The sequence below is a fragment of the Lontra canadensis genome, unplaced genomic scaffold, assembly GCF_010015895.1.
Source record: "Lontra canadensis isolate GAN:19392208 unplaced genomic scaffold, GSC_riverotter_1.0 scaffold1, whole genome shotgun sequence".
NCBI lineage: Eukaryota > Metazoa > Chordata > Mammalia > Carnivora > Mustelidae > Lontra > Lontra canadensis.
The window spans coordinates 61,743,540-61,759,037 of record NW_022630995.1 but is presented as its reverse complement, the minus strand read 5'-3'; positions in this window follow the sequence as shown (position 1 = coordinate 61,759,037).

Sequence of the window (15,498 nt, the reverse complement as noted above, 5' to 3'; positions counted from 1 at the left end):
TCGTTCTTCCGCCCAGCCGCCCTTGAGTTGCGGAGTAGGGACCCCGTCGGCCTCAGAGAAGGGAGTTCGAGAAAAGAAACAGAATGTCTAGGCGTCTCCTAGCTCGTGGTGCCGGGGGGAGGAGAGGCACGAGTTTTGGGGCGGCAAGAGGGAGCATTCTCTGCATTTATTTTTGTCTGGGCCTTTCCGGATTTCCCCGTTGGTGGGTTTCTCTAGCTGACAGGGCCGGGGGAGCTGCGCCCGTTATCTCGCCGCCAACACTAACCCCCAGGCGCTTCTGCCCCGGCATTTCTCCGCTCGGCCGCAGCAGCCGAGAAAGCCAGGCTGTAATTCATGCCTGGCAAGGGCAGGGCTGGCCCGTAGCAGATAAAGCTCGGGGACTGGTGCTCGCCTAGCATCCCCGCGCACTGCCCTCCCCTCCCCTCGCGCCTCGCTCCATCCTCCTCAGTTCGAGGAGTCTTAAAGCACTCTCCGTCCCCCCCCCTCCCCCAACAAAGCGCCTCGGCTGTTAGGATCCTAAAGACGGATTGCCTTGCGTCCACTCTCTGGGCAGCTAAACTGGTGATGGGTTTGATCTTTTTCCTCCAAATGCTTGGTTTAGGAGGGTGTGCGGGGGTGGAGGAAGGGTGATGTCTTTAAACTCCCCCGTCGTAGGCAAAGACTAGTTTTTTAGAGGGATCCTATCTTGAAGAGCGCTGTCACTATCAGGGTATCGCTGCAAGGATCGGAAGAGCCTGCAGGCTAGCCCCTCACTTGGGCATTCGTTCTCCCCTCCGGGGTTTTTTTTTCCCCCCCCCCCCCCCCCCGCTTTCCAGTGCATTTTGTGGCCTCGACTCAGGAATCCCGCGTGCATTTTTAAAAATGTGCAGCTCAGTGGGATCCCCCAGCAATTAGCGAGCCCCAAACAGTCCTCTTTAATAGAATGAATGTGCTATGAAAACCGATTACCCGGAACGATTTATTTTGGTGGGAATTCACCGATCTCCAGGAGGGCGGCGGAGGGGGAGAGAGAGGAGGTATTTGGTGCTGAGGTTAGGGGTGGTTGAGGGAGGGTGTTAACGGGTAGACAGAAAGCACCAACTCGGGATCCCCCTGACCTGCAGAGGGGGCCTCCCAACGCCTTGTCTTCCAGTCTTCTGGCCTCGTCGCCTGGAAGTAAAGGGCTGGGAGTCAGAGGTTTGGGAAACTGTCTGGGAGTCACTGATGGTATCCTTCGGGAGGATTTCACAGCTTCCCAGAGAAAAACTCTAAAGAGCTGGGAACTCCAGGGGGTCTTCAGCTACTGGCTGAATATGTACAGCACGGATCCAGATCAAAATGCTTTCTGCTTTCCCGGGACCTGGGCAGAACTTAAACCTTTTACGAGTTTAGGAGCCCTTCTTTAACGTAAAGTCAAAAAAAAAAAAAAAGAAAGAAAAAGAAGAAGAAAGAAAGAAAGAAAGAAAGAGAAAAGAGAAAAAAAAAGAAAGAAAGAGAAAGAAATAGAAAAAACTACTTGTAAAAAATGTTTTTCTCCTCCTTGCTAATTCCTCCCCTTAAGTCGGCCCAGCTTGTTGGATGGAACTGCCCAAGTGCGGTGGATTTCACCCAGCGCCAGGAAGAAATAGACAAGTCCGACTCCCCGCTTCTTCCCCCTTTCCCGCCCTTCCCCCACTGGCTTCTTTCCCCTTGCTCAGGCTGGGGCTTCCTTGTGTCTTTAAGTTCGGAAGCGGGTGAGGGGGCCTGGATCGGCGGGGGAGAGAGGGGCCCCCTTTCAAATGGCCCAAATTAATGTGATCGCGACATGAGGGTGCACTTGGGGAAGATGAAAGCGGAGGCCGGCCGGCTCCTCCTAGAGCTCTATAATTATAGATAATATATCCCATTTCAAAGCAATTAGACCAATCAGGCGTAACGAACCACTTTGCTGCCGACGAATAACAAAGGCGCACGGTTATTTAAGCCTGGAGATGTCAGGCAGACCCCGAGGCTCCCGGGGCCGACCAAACGTCTTCCATCCTGGCTCTGCCCTCCCTGCGCCGAGGAAGGCTTGCCCTTCTCCCCGCCAGGCGCTGCCCAGCCCCGCTGAGGGCCCCGTCTCGGTTCTGGCAAGGGTTAGGGGATTGGAGGGAATGGGGAGAAGAGAATTTGACTTTTATTGAGCTGGTGTCAGGCCTCTCTCGTTAGAGGTCTCGAAAACTTTATAAACTTTATCCGATTTAATCCTCTCAACCCTGGGAGATGCGCACTATTATAGTCCCCGCCCCCCATGAGAAAACAGAATCAGGGAGGTAAAGCGTCGTGTCTTCCCCCATCACACAGCTAGTTAGTGGTGCCGTCGGGATCTGGATGTAGGTGGGTCTGAATCCCCGAAATGCACTCCTTACACTGCAGGGAGCGATCTCTCTCACTGCGCTTTCAAGAGATGAAATGAATGCATTGAAATACGGAAGATGCCGGCAGCTTTTGGTAGCACCTCCTCCTAGCCCCGCCCCCAATCCACAAAACGTGTGTTGGGTTCAGCTCTTAGTGCACTTCTCTCCTGCTCCTCCCCCACTGCCTACCACCTGCTTGAGAATCTTGAACAGTTTTCAGTTTTTCTATGAATTTATCAAATGCCCAGGATCTCCGTTCTCTCAGAGAAGAGAATGGACACGGAGTGTGAGACGGACCAGCAGCCAATGGCTGAGGGTCAGTTTTTCTGAGCCTCAGTTTATTCACTTTAAAATTGGCATGCTCTTTTCCGGCTCAGATACAGTGAGCTGGGCCCTTGGCACTCCCTCAGCTGCTCACCAGGCCAAGCTGCTGACTCCTGCTCTGTGGCAGATTCCCGGCCCTGCTGTGAGCATTTGGCATGGGGGGTGGGGGTGCTGGGGCCTTCCTCTGGACTGGGGGATTCCACCCCTGCAGGAAAATCCAGGGAGACCCAAGGTACTTGTGTTGCTGGGGAACCTGGGATTTCACCCCCCAGTTCTGCAATCCTGGGAAAGAGACAGAGGGAGAGACCCAGACAGGTTGGGCAGGGAGGGAGGGGCAGGCCCAGTGAACGAGAGAGGCTGGAAGGCAGAGAAGCCCAGGCAAAGAGAGACAGCCCACAGCCACGGATACAGCCGTGCTGACAGCCAGGGCCTCCAGCCATCCAGGCACTTCTGAGACATGATGTATTAAGTGAAATGGAAGGCCAGTTTGGGGTACCAAGGAAATCCAGAGCTGACACTAGAAAAGAGAGCCCTGGAGGGGAGCCTAGGGAGTGGCCCTCAGAAACATGGCCCTGGCCTGCCATCAAGGCAGCCCACAGAACTTTGTGGGATGCATCCCTTTTGGGAGGAGGGGTGGAGAATGAGGTTGGAGGAGCCCACCCACGGCTCCTCTCCCACCCCAACTCCCACCCCATTTCTCTTTCTCTGGTCTCTCTCCCCTGGGTCCCTGGCTTCTGACATTCCTTCCCTACATCCTCACTCTCTCCCCCTCCAGAAGGGACTCTCTTGATCTTTTAGGATGGATCTCACAGCCTCTATCTCTTCCTCTCTGTGATCTCTGTCTGTGATTCTGTCTCTCTCCAGTGCCATGTTTCTTTTCTTCACTGCCTGTCTGTCCCTTTCTCAGATGGAATCTCTCTCACCACCACCCCACCCCGTCATGCACCCATGATTTAGTTAGAATTACTGCCCTCAAGTCACTCAGAAGCTAATGCAACTCCAGCCAGTTCTTTCTGCATATAGTATCCAATCTCTGGAGCAGCCATTCGCACCTTTGAGAGCAGTGGGGAAGCATCCCTCCCGGCTCTGGCTCCCACCTCTCCTACCAATGGGCTGGAGCTAGTAATTTCTCCTCTGAGTCTCAGTTTCCACATCTGGACTGCGAGCTGCACAATATAACTTCCTCCTATGGCCAGTGGGAGTGTAGGAAAGGAGGGTGGCAAAGGTGCTGCTCCGTGGAAGGCCATTGGCCCTGCTCTGCTCTGCACCCAGGGAAGGACAGCAGACCCCACCTCACTTGGCCCTTCCCTCCTAACCTGGCCTGCTATCTCCAAGAGGATGACCCCCCCCCCAGAGTCTCAACCCTTTTGCACTTTCTTTGTACCAAACCTCAGCCATCCGGAAAAGACAGCAACTAGCCTCTGCCCTATGCACCCCTCCCTCCCTTGGGCCTCCGAGATCCTGAGATCCTGGAGCCTCCCTTTCCTTGCCTGTCAGCTGGGACCAGGATGTTCATCCCCTGAAGTGAGCTGAGGTGATCCCAGAGCCGCAGCAGCCGCCTTTCTGAGTAGAGTGAAGGACTAGGGGAGGCAGTGGCTGGGACCCTTCCAGCATGCTGTAAGTGCTCAATCAGTGCTCAATGGAACACAGGTGTTGCGTAGATAGATAGGGACACTGAGGCCCAGATAGACTGGGACTAACAGAACTGGCAGAACTGGCACTAAAATGCGGGTACCCCAACCCTAACCCAGTGTTCATCCTTCCCCACTCCCCTGGGGGGGGCGGTGGGTGCTGGTGGGAACCCACCCTCACTGAGCACCCGCATGTGCCAGATGCTTCAAATGCCTTGAGACAGTTACTCTCACAACAGTCCCCGACGTGGGCATCTCTCTTTCCAGATGAGAAAACCGAGATTTGGAGAGTTGAAGCTGCGTGCTGCAGGCCGTGCTGCTGGGCATCCCAGGCACCAGGAGAGGTTTCAGCATAGACGGCTTCCGCTGCGCCACGCCTGTAGGAAGAGTGGGAATGTCTGGTGGCGCCCTTCCAGCCTCTGGCACGGGGCAGGTGAGCCGCGGAGGTTGTAAATGCCGGCGGCTTTGTTCCAGTTCTGTTTTCCTTCACCTCTAGCGGGTTTGGCGCTGCGTTGTCCAGGGCGGGGTCCCCAGACCCGCAGGTTCCTGGTGCGCGCTGAGCGGCGGAGTCAGACTCCAGCAGAGCCACGCCCCTTGGGATCGGGGATTCCGGGGCCCCGCCTGCCGGTGACAGCAGCCAGTGGACAGCGCCCGCCCAGACCCCAGTTCTTGCACCCCTGTATTGGACCCTGCTTTGCGGTGCTCCTGAAACTGTATGAGGAGATCTGAGTCCAAGGAAACTGGAAAACTGAAGACCGGAAGGCGAGGATGGGGAAATATTCTTGTTAATAGCAGTTAACACGTAGTGACAATTACTATTGCCAAGCACTGTTCTGAGTTCGTAATCTTGACGCTTTTATCCAAGCAGCAAGTCTGCTTTTATCCCTCGTTTACAATATGGAGAAATTGGAGTTAAATAGTTTATAGGAGCAAAACAACAACAACAACAACAACAAAAAGACATGAAATGTTCTAAGATTTCTCCTGGCACCACAGGGTATTTTCAGTGCACCCCACAGCATACACCATTTTCAGATGTACCCCACTTTAGAGACCCCTACCCTCGACTCCCTGACGGGACAAAGGCGGAGAAGAACGAAAAGCCTTGCTCCTCCCCAGGGCGTGGTGTTTCCGGCTGTCCCCGCTCTGATCCCCATGAGTGGGCATCGGTCTCGCTTCCCCTAGCAAGCTTGTGTGGGCCCCCGGGGCTAGCACCAGGCCTGCCTTAAAGAAGGGACACTTCAGAGGAGACGTGAATGGATGACTAGCGGGTGACAGAAAACCTTCAGCACCAGCCAGACTCCTAGCTCGGAGCACCCCTCCCCACTGGGCCAGCTGCACATAGGGCCAGAGAGCTGAACCTTAGGGTTAACGGTAAAGACAGACCGTTTTAGTGCAGATCGAATAGTTCTTGAATGATGCTTTTAAAAGGACAATGAAGTCACTCGCTCGATTGCTGGTTCGGCCGCCTTTAAATCTTTGAACCTGAAGGGGAGTTCTAGCTGCCTCTTCCTCTGAAGATAGGCATCTGGAGCCCAAACGGATTACACAACATGCTTGGTGTCCCTCCCAAAGTCCTGGCCGAGCAGGCCACCTCCGCTCCGCAGCGCCTCCCCTGGCCGCATGGGGAATGCCAACTGTGGGGCCTGAGGAGGCTGGGAGGTCGCGGCCCTGGGGCGTTCATCCTCAGGCCCTACTCTCCTCGGAATGTTGAATTTCCCTCCCCGGGCTTTTCTAGGGGTGCAGAAGTATTCCCCAGCTTCTCAGGGAGGAACGAGCAAACTCTCACAGGGCACCTCCCCGGCCGGTGCTGCTCCCAAGTCCCTTGGGCTTCTCCTTTCCCAGCCAGGGGTGCGCGACAGCCCCACCTGAAGGGGACCCTTTCCAGCCCTGGGGAGACCTCCTATCTGATGGAAAGGTAGGCCCCTGGCCTCAGCCCAATTAAGTGAAAAGAGATCCGGCCTTATCAGGTTCAGGGGTAGTCCCCGGTGGTGGTCCCGCGGCGGCCCCGGAGGGTCGCTGTCTGTTTGATTTTCCGGCTCAGACACACTTGTTTAAACAGACCCCTCAGGGCCTCCAGTAACCTGAGCCAGCAGGGAGCGTGATTGCCAGGTAAGGGGAGGCCGCTGGGGATTGGGGGAGGGAGGGGGGCGTCCGGTGGGAGAGAAGCGGAGGAGGCCACCTTTAGAACCCCAAGAAGTCTCTGTGGAGTTACTGACCTTCTCCAGCCTCCCTTTCTTGTTCTAGGTGATGATTAATTGAATAAGAACATCTCCTAGGGGCGCCTGGGTGCCTCAGTGGGTTAAAGCCTCTGCCTTCGGCTCAGGTCATGATCCCAGGGTCCTGGGAGGGAGCCCCCGCATCGGGCTCTCTGCTCAGCGGGAAGCCTGCTTCCTCCTCTCTCTCTCTCTCTGCCTGCTTCTCTGCCTACTTGTGATTTCTGTCTGTCAGATGAATAAATAAAATCTTAAAAAAAAAAAAAAAGAACACCTCCTAAGTGTTTGGAGCTGTTCCTGACACAACCCCAGGGACTCAGGGCAGTGCTTGGATCGCCTGCTCCTGCCTACACCGGCCTTCTCCCAACCCACCCACCCAGCCCCAGGCGGTTACTGCTGTGCCCTTTCAAATAGATGAGGAAGTGGGCGTCCGGGAGAGGTTCAGTGACTTAGATGGGCCAGTGTCTAGAGACAGCATCCCAAACCAGCCCTCTGACCCCTAAGCGGTGTCCTTTCATCCCTACCACACCCTGAGCCTGGCTCCCAGCTCCCGCTCAGAGCCCTGCACCTGCGCCTCTAGGGAGGGGCACAGACCCCTGGAGGATTTGGGGTCCCGGAGTCAGTAGACCCCTCAGCAGGGCTCATGAGGCTCCTGGGGATCTGGGATCCATGCCCTCCTTCTCCCCTCATATCTCTACCCTCCCCCCCTCCTTCTCTCCCTTCCTCTGAAACCTGGCTCAATCCTACAGCCAACCATCCTGGCTTATCAAGTTGTCCAAGCACCCCAGCCTGGGGGTGGGGGCGGGGAGAGTCGCTAGGTGTTCCCTCTTCTCTCAGACACCTTCAGAGCTCCATCCCTCTCTTCCTCCAAGATCTCTGCTGCAGTGTGGCTTTCTCAGAGAAGGCTCCCTGGACCACCTTCTCTAAAGGCTCCAGAACTCTCCCCCGGACAAAGGGTCCGTCTATCCTGTTGATTCTTCTCCATAACACGTGCTGCCATTGGACATTTTATGACCCCTCTTTCCTTGTTTGTTATTTCACACTCAGGCCCATCAGGGTGAATTCACCAAGCACGGGGCTCAGCACATAGCAGACACTCAGGAAGTATTTTCGAATGACTGAAAAAAAATCTCCCACATACTTGCTGTGGCTTTAGCAAAGTTGCTGATCTCTTCCTGTCTTGGTTTTCTCATCTGGAAAATGGGCCTAATGCCATCTGCCCACCTTATGTTGTGAGGAATACACAAGAGAAAGCATGTGAAGTTCTTGGCACGGTGCCTGGAACTGAGGAAGCCTGAGGTAAAACTTGTTTTCTGACTATAAGAGGTCAGTGGGCTTTCCAGAAGATTCCTGTCACACCATGGCCTGTCATGCAATGGCATGATGTGACAGGAGCAGCCGCCGTGACGGAGGTTTATAGCATATCCCAGAAGATACACCCACTTTCCCATCTCACATGCTATCCGAGCCTTGCAATGACTATCCGGGCTGACGGGGAGATGTTTGAAACTTTTTCTAAGGAGAAGGTTGAGGTCCAGAGAAGTCAAGACACTTGTCCAGATGCAGCACAGCTGGGGAACTCTTATGGCCCTGCTCCAAATCCCCATCTGGAGAATGGCAGCTTGTAAGCTGATACCCTCAGACATGACCTGGGTGCTGTCCTTGGAAGGACTGGCGTGTGTGTTCACATCGTGGGGTTCCCTCTCAGGTGCCAAGCAGTTCCCTGGAGGATGACGACCCTGGGGCCCAGGCAGCCTGTGAAGTGGGGGCTGGGAGGACCGGACACAGTCTGGATGTGCCAAGCGGGAGAGAATAAGCCAGTTCAGAAAAGAACAGCAGGGAAGTGGGAAGGGGCAGGGTGTGCAGGGTGTGAGGTGGGGAAGCAACCCCAAAGCTTCACATCTACCCTCCCTGCCTACTGACATTCCCAGACACTCTGGACTTTTGGTCGGAGGGCAGCATGGGACAGCGTGGGGCTCCCCTGGACTCCATTCCCCCAGCAATAATAGTCATTACAGCTGCCTTCTCAAGCCTTCATTATCCTGTTTACAACCCTTCCAGAAAAACAAAACCAGCCCAGCACACCCCTCCCCACTTCTCAGGCAAGGGTGTTCCTTCTACTTTCTGAGTACAGACAGAAAACCTCTCCCTGAGACTCTCGACGGAGCTGGGCAGTGATTCCTGCGTGGAGCCTCTGGTTGCCTGCGGGGGTATATTGATGCCTTTCTATCCTGTGGGGCAAACTTGGAAGAATTCTTTGGACTGACACTTAGACTTCACCCTCACAGTGTGAAGAAGGCAGTGGAGAGAGAAGGTGATGACGTTGGCTTTGTGTTAAGCCCTTTCATCATCTTGGTGACTGTGTCCTCCAGCCCCTAAACCCAGGCACCATTAACCCACTTAACAGATGAGAAAATAGGGGCATCAAGAGGCTGCGGCTGAAGGCAAAGGGCTCAGTGGACTGGGTTTGCTTCCGACCTCAGGCACGAGGAGGATATTAATGGCGTAAGGATTGCCCACCACGAGACTCACGCCTTGAATCCTCCTGGCCACATGGGGCTCGCGCTGGGCTCTCCATTTCAGGGGAGGCAAAGATGGTAGATCAGCTACTGAGAGTGAGGGAGGATCTGAACCTTGCAAAGGAGGCTCAGGCCAACAAACCTAGAGGAAACAAACATTTTGTACTGTGGTTGTTCCCTCCCCACTTGTGCATGGATGTCCAAGGCGGGGACAGTAGTCCCCTCAGCTCAGCTGGTGCAGCTGGGGCAGAATTGGTCTCAAACACCAAGCCAGCTCTGGGTCTCAGCTAGGGAGGGAGCCAGATGCAAGGGAGGGGGAAGGTGGGGAGAACAGAGGAGGAAAGGGGGCAGCATCAAAGAGGCCCTGCCCCCTGCTCTGATACGTTTGGTCTGTGGTCCGTGTGTAAGGCCCAGGGTGGGATGGGGGGCGGGGGTGGCTTCCAAGAGGAGCCTTCGAGGAGCTTGACGGTCCTCTACAGGATGCCAGGGCACTCCTAAGCAGAGACTCAGGGCTTCCCATGAGAATTTAAAAAAAAATAGAAATCATGCTACAGAATGCCAGCAAGTAAAGCATCCCACCCCCTCTGCCTCTGCTGACACTTCTCAGACTTGATGCCATTTACTCTTCACCTCTGCCCCAGAAGGGGGAATTGCGGTCCTGATTTCTGGAAGATGGGTTCAGCAGCTTGCTGGAAGCCATCCAGCATCCTCACTGTATAGGGTCCATGTGATTCTGAGATACTTGGCCCACCCCCTGCTACTTGGAATTGAGGTTGTCGCCTTAGGACATGTGTTCATTTCCAAGGGCAGCTAGGGAGTACCACAGAATGGAGGGCCTAAAACAGAAATATGGTTTCTCACAGTTCAAGAGGTGAGCGTTCCATGATCAAGGGGTCTGCAGAGCCCCATACTCTCTGGGTGGAGGCTCTCCTGGTCTCTTCCTGCCTCAGTGGTGGCCAAGGATCTTCCGTGGTTCTTGGCTTGTGTCTGCACCTTTGCAGGATCCGCCTCATATGGTCCGTCTGTGTTCACACCATCCTCCCTCCATGTGTCTAAGTTTCTCTCTTAAGGTCCCACCCACCTTCTTGGGTATGACCTTGTCCTCACTTGATTTTTTCCGCTGAGATGTCATCTCCCAAATAAGGTCCTACTGGCTGGTATGGGGACATGGGAGACAGGATTTCAACATATTTTGGGGGACAACACAGTGCAACCCGCAAAAGAAAGTGTGCGTGCACCCCTTTTCTCTCAGAGAGCTCTGTGGGGCTGCTGGAGACCCAGACTCTGAGGATACCCAGCTCAGAGCAGAATCATGACAATAACAACTCCTTAAGATGACACAGTGCCTTCACCACCTTTGACAGAGCCTTGCATGACTTCCTGCAACCACTGGACAGGAATCTTTATGCCCATTTTAAAGACGAGGAGATGGAAGTTCAGGAGGGTTAGCAGCATCGTCTGGGCCTGCAGCACTATCTGCCTGACTCCACCACCCGGGTTGGGGTGGGCAGGCAAGGGTTAAGGCGGATACAGGGCAGGTGGGCCCTGTCCAGCCCTGCTGACTCACTGGGCTTGCTTGCTGTGGGCACTGTTAGTTGCCTGGGAGCTGATTAAGATGTCACAGAGGATTATGATGTCAGGTGCAAGAATCACGCTCCAGGAGGGGTGACTGCTGGGCTGGGAGGGGGGTTACCCTAGCAACGGAGATGGGACATCCATGCAGAGCAGTGGCACAGTGTGGGGGGACGGGCCTGGGATTTGGGGTCACTCTGTCCAGGGTGCGAATTCAGGACCCTCGGCCCCACCGGCTGGTGACCTTGCGTGAAACGGCTCACCTTCCTGAGTTTCTCGTTCCTCATCTACAAGATGGAGAATACTCTATCCTGGGGAGTGGGGGGCATTGTCACATGGAACCAAAGAAAATGCCCTGGCCTCTACAAGCGTTTGCCAAATGGTGGTCTCCGGGGAGCCCAGGCAGTCATTAGCTCCAGAGTCAGGGCTCAGGCATGGGCAGGCTTGCCAGAGGTAGCAAAGGATGGTGCCAAGCCACCTCACTGCCAAGAGCTGGGGCCGCTTAGAAGGCTGCACCACCTGGCATGGAAGAGCCCTTGAGCGGCCCTCTTTGTGGCGACCAGGGGGAGGTCAATGGCTCTTCCTGGTCCCCTCAGCTCTGCTCAAATAGTGCTGACTGCGACCCATACCTCCCGCTCCCTTGTCGCTTTCCCTCTTCTGCCACGCAGCCCATTCCTTTAGATCCCTAGAAACCAGCACAGCACCCGGGAAATGTTTGAATACATGAAGGGAAAAAGTGTAAGTTTTCTCAACTTCCTCCTTCATGTCTCAGAACAAGTTTCTTTATCTTTGAGGGAGAAATACTCCACCTCTTCTGCAAAGCTGCCCGTCCTCAGCACCTGTAATTCTAATCCACTTATTTTTCCGAGCCCTGACTTTCATTTATTTACCCACCCACTCGGCCATCTACCCACCCAGCTTTTCAGCCACCTGTCCTTCCACCCATCCATCCCTTATCCATCCATCCACCCATCCACTCATTCATCCATCCATCCACCCACCCACCCAACCATCCATCATCCATTCATGTATGTATCCATCCATCCACCCCTCATCCATCCATCCACGCATCCATTCATACCATCCATCCACTCAACCATCCGTCCAACCATCTAACCATCCATTCATCCATCATCCATTCATGTATGTATCCATCCATCCATCCATCATCCATCCATCCATCCATCCATCCATTCACACCATCCATCCACTCATCAGTCCATCCATCCATCCATCCATCCATCCATGACTTTTATTCACTCACCCACCCATTCATCTACCCATCCATCTATCCACCTCTGAACCAATCTAGCCCCCACACATTCATGTCTCCATCTCTCCACCTACCTATTTATTCACCTACCCATTTGCCCCCCACCCATCCCCCATCAGGGCTATAGACATGTGAACACCTGTCCCTTAGCCACCATGTCCTGCGCTAGCTCTGAGAGGCCCACAGTGTCAAGTCAGACTGGGATCATGGCCTAAGGAATTCTCAGTCTTGTAGGGGTGAGAAAACACGAATGCCAATAGCTGGATGTGTAGGGGCGAGTGAAGAGAATGGATGACCAGGCACTGGGGCTTACAGAAGAAAGAGAAGCAATTTACTTGGGAACCAGGAAAGGCTCCCAGGAAAAGCAAAAACTAAAAGGGGAATTTGGGCAGGAGAGGTGAGCAACGGGGCAGCCGGGAAGCAGTTCACTTTTCCATGGCCTTCACCATGTGCTGATGTCTCCTCCCCTTCGTGGAGTTCTCACACAGGCCCAGAGAGATTAAGTAACTCTCCAAATCACCCAGCCTCTGAGTGGAAGAGCAGATTTGAGAAGCTCAGAGTGCAGGTCCTCAGAGAGGTCTTGGTATATAGCTTGAGCTGCCCATTTTCTATCATGCTTCCTTCTACCTGTGTCTGTTGTCTCTCTCCCCCACTGCAAGGTCAGCTCCATGAGGGCAGGGAGCTTGCCTTGCTCCCTGCTCAGTCCCCAGAGCCTGGAGCACCAAGTGTGCCCAGAGATATTGTTCCTGAGACACTACAGATACACTGATCTCCTTTTAGCCCTCCCCCCACCACCTTCCCCCAATGCCACAGTGCTTAGCTGCTTTCCAGGTGTGGCCAGCTGGGTCTGGGAGGTGCCTTGGGCCCCTGAGCCCAACACTGACCCTTCGGGCTTCAGTGCTTCCTGGCTATGGTGGGCATCCCTACTGCACATTTCTGATCATCTTAGGAGACATGCACTGGGCAAGCAGATAATTGAAAAGATTACTCCGGGATGGTAATTGTGAAGTATTGATTTACAGCATGCCATCCCTATGTCGGGGGTTTTATTACAAATTGAAGAATGGCTTCCCAACTTGGGCCTTGTGGCTGCATTTAACCTCCACCAGTCACACAGACCTGCGTTGGCTCCCAGGGTGTCTGCAAAGTCCCTGTGCCTTGGAGCCCTAGATGGGACCCCCTCCCTCCTCCTCCTCCTCCTCCTCCTCCTCTCCCCCTCCCTCTGTTGCATCTCCTCCTCCTCCTCCTCCTCCTTTCTGTGCTGGGGGAGCTGAGTGCAGCTGGTGGGGCGGGAGGGGGCTTCAATGAGGAAGTGGAGGATCTGTAAGCATGAGGAAGTTGACTCCCCCTTGGAAGCTCAGCTGGTCCTTCAGGACCCAGCTCAAAAGTCCGTTCTGTGAGGCCTGCCTTCATTCCCATCTGGAAGCCGTCCCTTTCCCCAGGTGTTTCCAGAGTTCCTGGCTGGCCCTCGGGCTCATAGGACTCTGCCTTTCCCACCTGGTGCTGGAGTTGCCGTGCTCACGGTCAACGTCTTCCCTCTCCATGAACGCAGAGCTCTGCAGGGGTGGGTCTGATGCTGGGGAGTGGGAGGAGGATGGCAGGCACTGAGGTGGGGCAGCGAACATGGAGGCTGAAGACCAGTTGAGGACTGGTGTCATAAGCCATGGAAGCACAGCCCATGGAGCTGTGTGGCTTTGGGTGAATCGCTGTAGCTCTCTGAATCTATCATTCCTTATTCATACTATGGTGGTAATGACACCCACCTTACTCATCTCAGAACACTGTTCTCAACTGGACCAGCAGCAGCATCATCACCTGGGAACTTGTGAGAAATGCTGACAGCTGGGCCCCACCCTTGACCTGTTGCTGAATGAGAAGTGCTAGGGCCTAGCAGGCCCCAGGGGATTTGAGTCCAGTAGGGTACTGCCAAGAGTGATATGGGCGATAATGCAGGAGAAATGAATGGTTGTGCTAGTATCCCTTCCTCCAGGCTGAAATGAGGCTGTGGGTGTGGTTCTAGCAGGAAAGGCACTGGCCAGACAGAAGCCTGTGTCCTAGGACCAGCAGCAGCTGCCCACCGATCAGCACAGCACCGCCCCTTCTCCCTCCCTGGCCCCTCCCCCCCCCCCCCCCCCACCCCCCGCTTCCCCAGGGCAAATATTGAGGAAGGAAGGAGGAAGCGTGGGGGTCAGGTCTGGGGGATGCTGGAAGCCTGCAGAGAGAAGGAAATAGGTCTGAGTTCCAAGCAGCCCTTGAGGAAGCTGTCTGAAGGGAAGTTAGAACAGGGGCAGTGAGTGACCTGCCCTGTCCCCATTCTGTCCATTTCTGCTTCTAGACCTTCTGTAGGGAGAAATAGGGCATGTTTCCTGCCCTAGTGTGGGCCAGCAACAGGTGATGACAGGGGCTGATGGATCGGAATGGTGCTGCCACAGACAAGGAGACGAGGACTGCCCCCCCCCCCCGCCACCTGCCACCAAAGGCAGAAAGAGACACTGAACAGCATCTCCCCTGGAGCCTTCAGAGGGAATGTGGCCCTGCCACTAGCTTGATTCAGGGCTCTGGTCTCCAGGACTGTGAGAGGAGAAAGTTGTGTTGTTTAAAAGTCCCCTGCCATTAGTGGTTCCTATTGTCAACCCCTAGGAAGTGAGTGCAGATTTTGTGTTTGTCCCCCAAGAACAGATTATGTATTATTCCCTGTTACACAGATGAGGAGGCTGGGGGTCAGAAAGGTTGAGGGCTTTTCCCCGGGGTTACTTGGCACCCAGGGGTCACCAGGATCCCAGGCCAGATGTTGTATGGTGACTAGTGTCCCTGCCACAGCCTTGCTGGCATGAAGCACCCACCTGTGGGCAGCCGTGACCATGACTTCTTTATCTTTGCTCTGGTCTTGGGCTTCCCAGTGAAGCAGGTGCTGACAACAGTCTTCCTCTACTTAAACCAGAACACCTCTGCTCCCAGGACTCTCTTTTTCTTTGTTTTCTCCCCTCCCCGCTCCCCAGGATATCCCTCAGTCTTTTGGTTGAATAACTTGGGAAACTGAATCCTAAAAGGCTGCCATCCTCAGGAGGGCATGGTCCCTCACGGCTCCGAGTGTGTCCCCAGACCAGCAGCATCAGCCTTCGCTGGAACTGGTCAGCCATGGATGTTTACATTCTAAAAAATGTTTAGAATGCCAAAGCCAAATCTGCCTCCTTTTTTTTTTTCTTAAGATTTTTATTTATTTATTTGACAGACAGAGATCACAAGTAGGCAGAGAGGCAGGCAGGGGTGGGGGAAGCAGGCTCCCTGCTGAGCTAGCAAAGTTCCTGGGACTTCCAGGGAGGTGGACTCTAGTTCCCCCATCATCCTCCTTCCCTATGTCCAGCAAGGGGACCCCCTCCACCTCACAGGGTTCTGGGTATGGTCTGGGCTCCAGCGCTTAAGGCCAAGGGCTCCTTCCTTCCTGCCTGGGGTGGCCTCCCGTGGCCACCTCCTCACCCTGCCTCCTCATTCTGCCTCTGCGTCTGTCTTCAGATGGCTGTGCCTTTATGCCCCCTTTCCCATTTGCCTTTTTCTCGGTCTGGACCCAGGCCCTCTTTGCTCCTCCCTCCCATCCTTACTCCTCCTCTC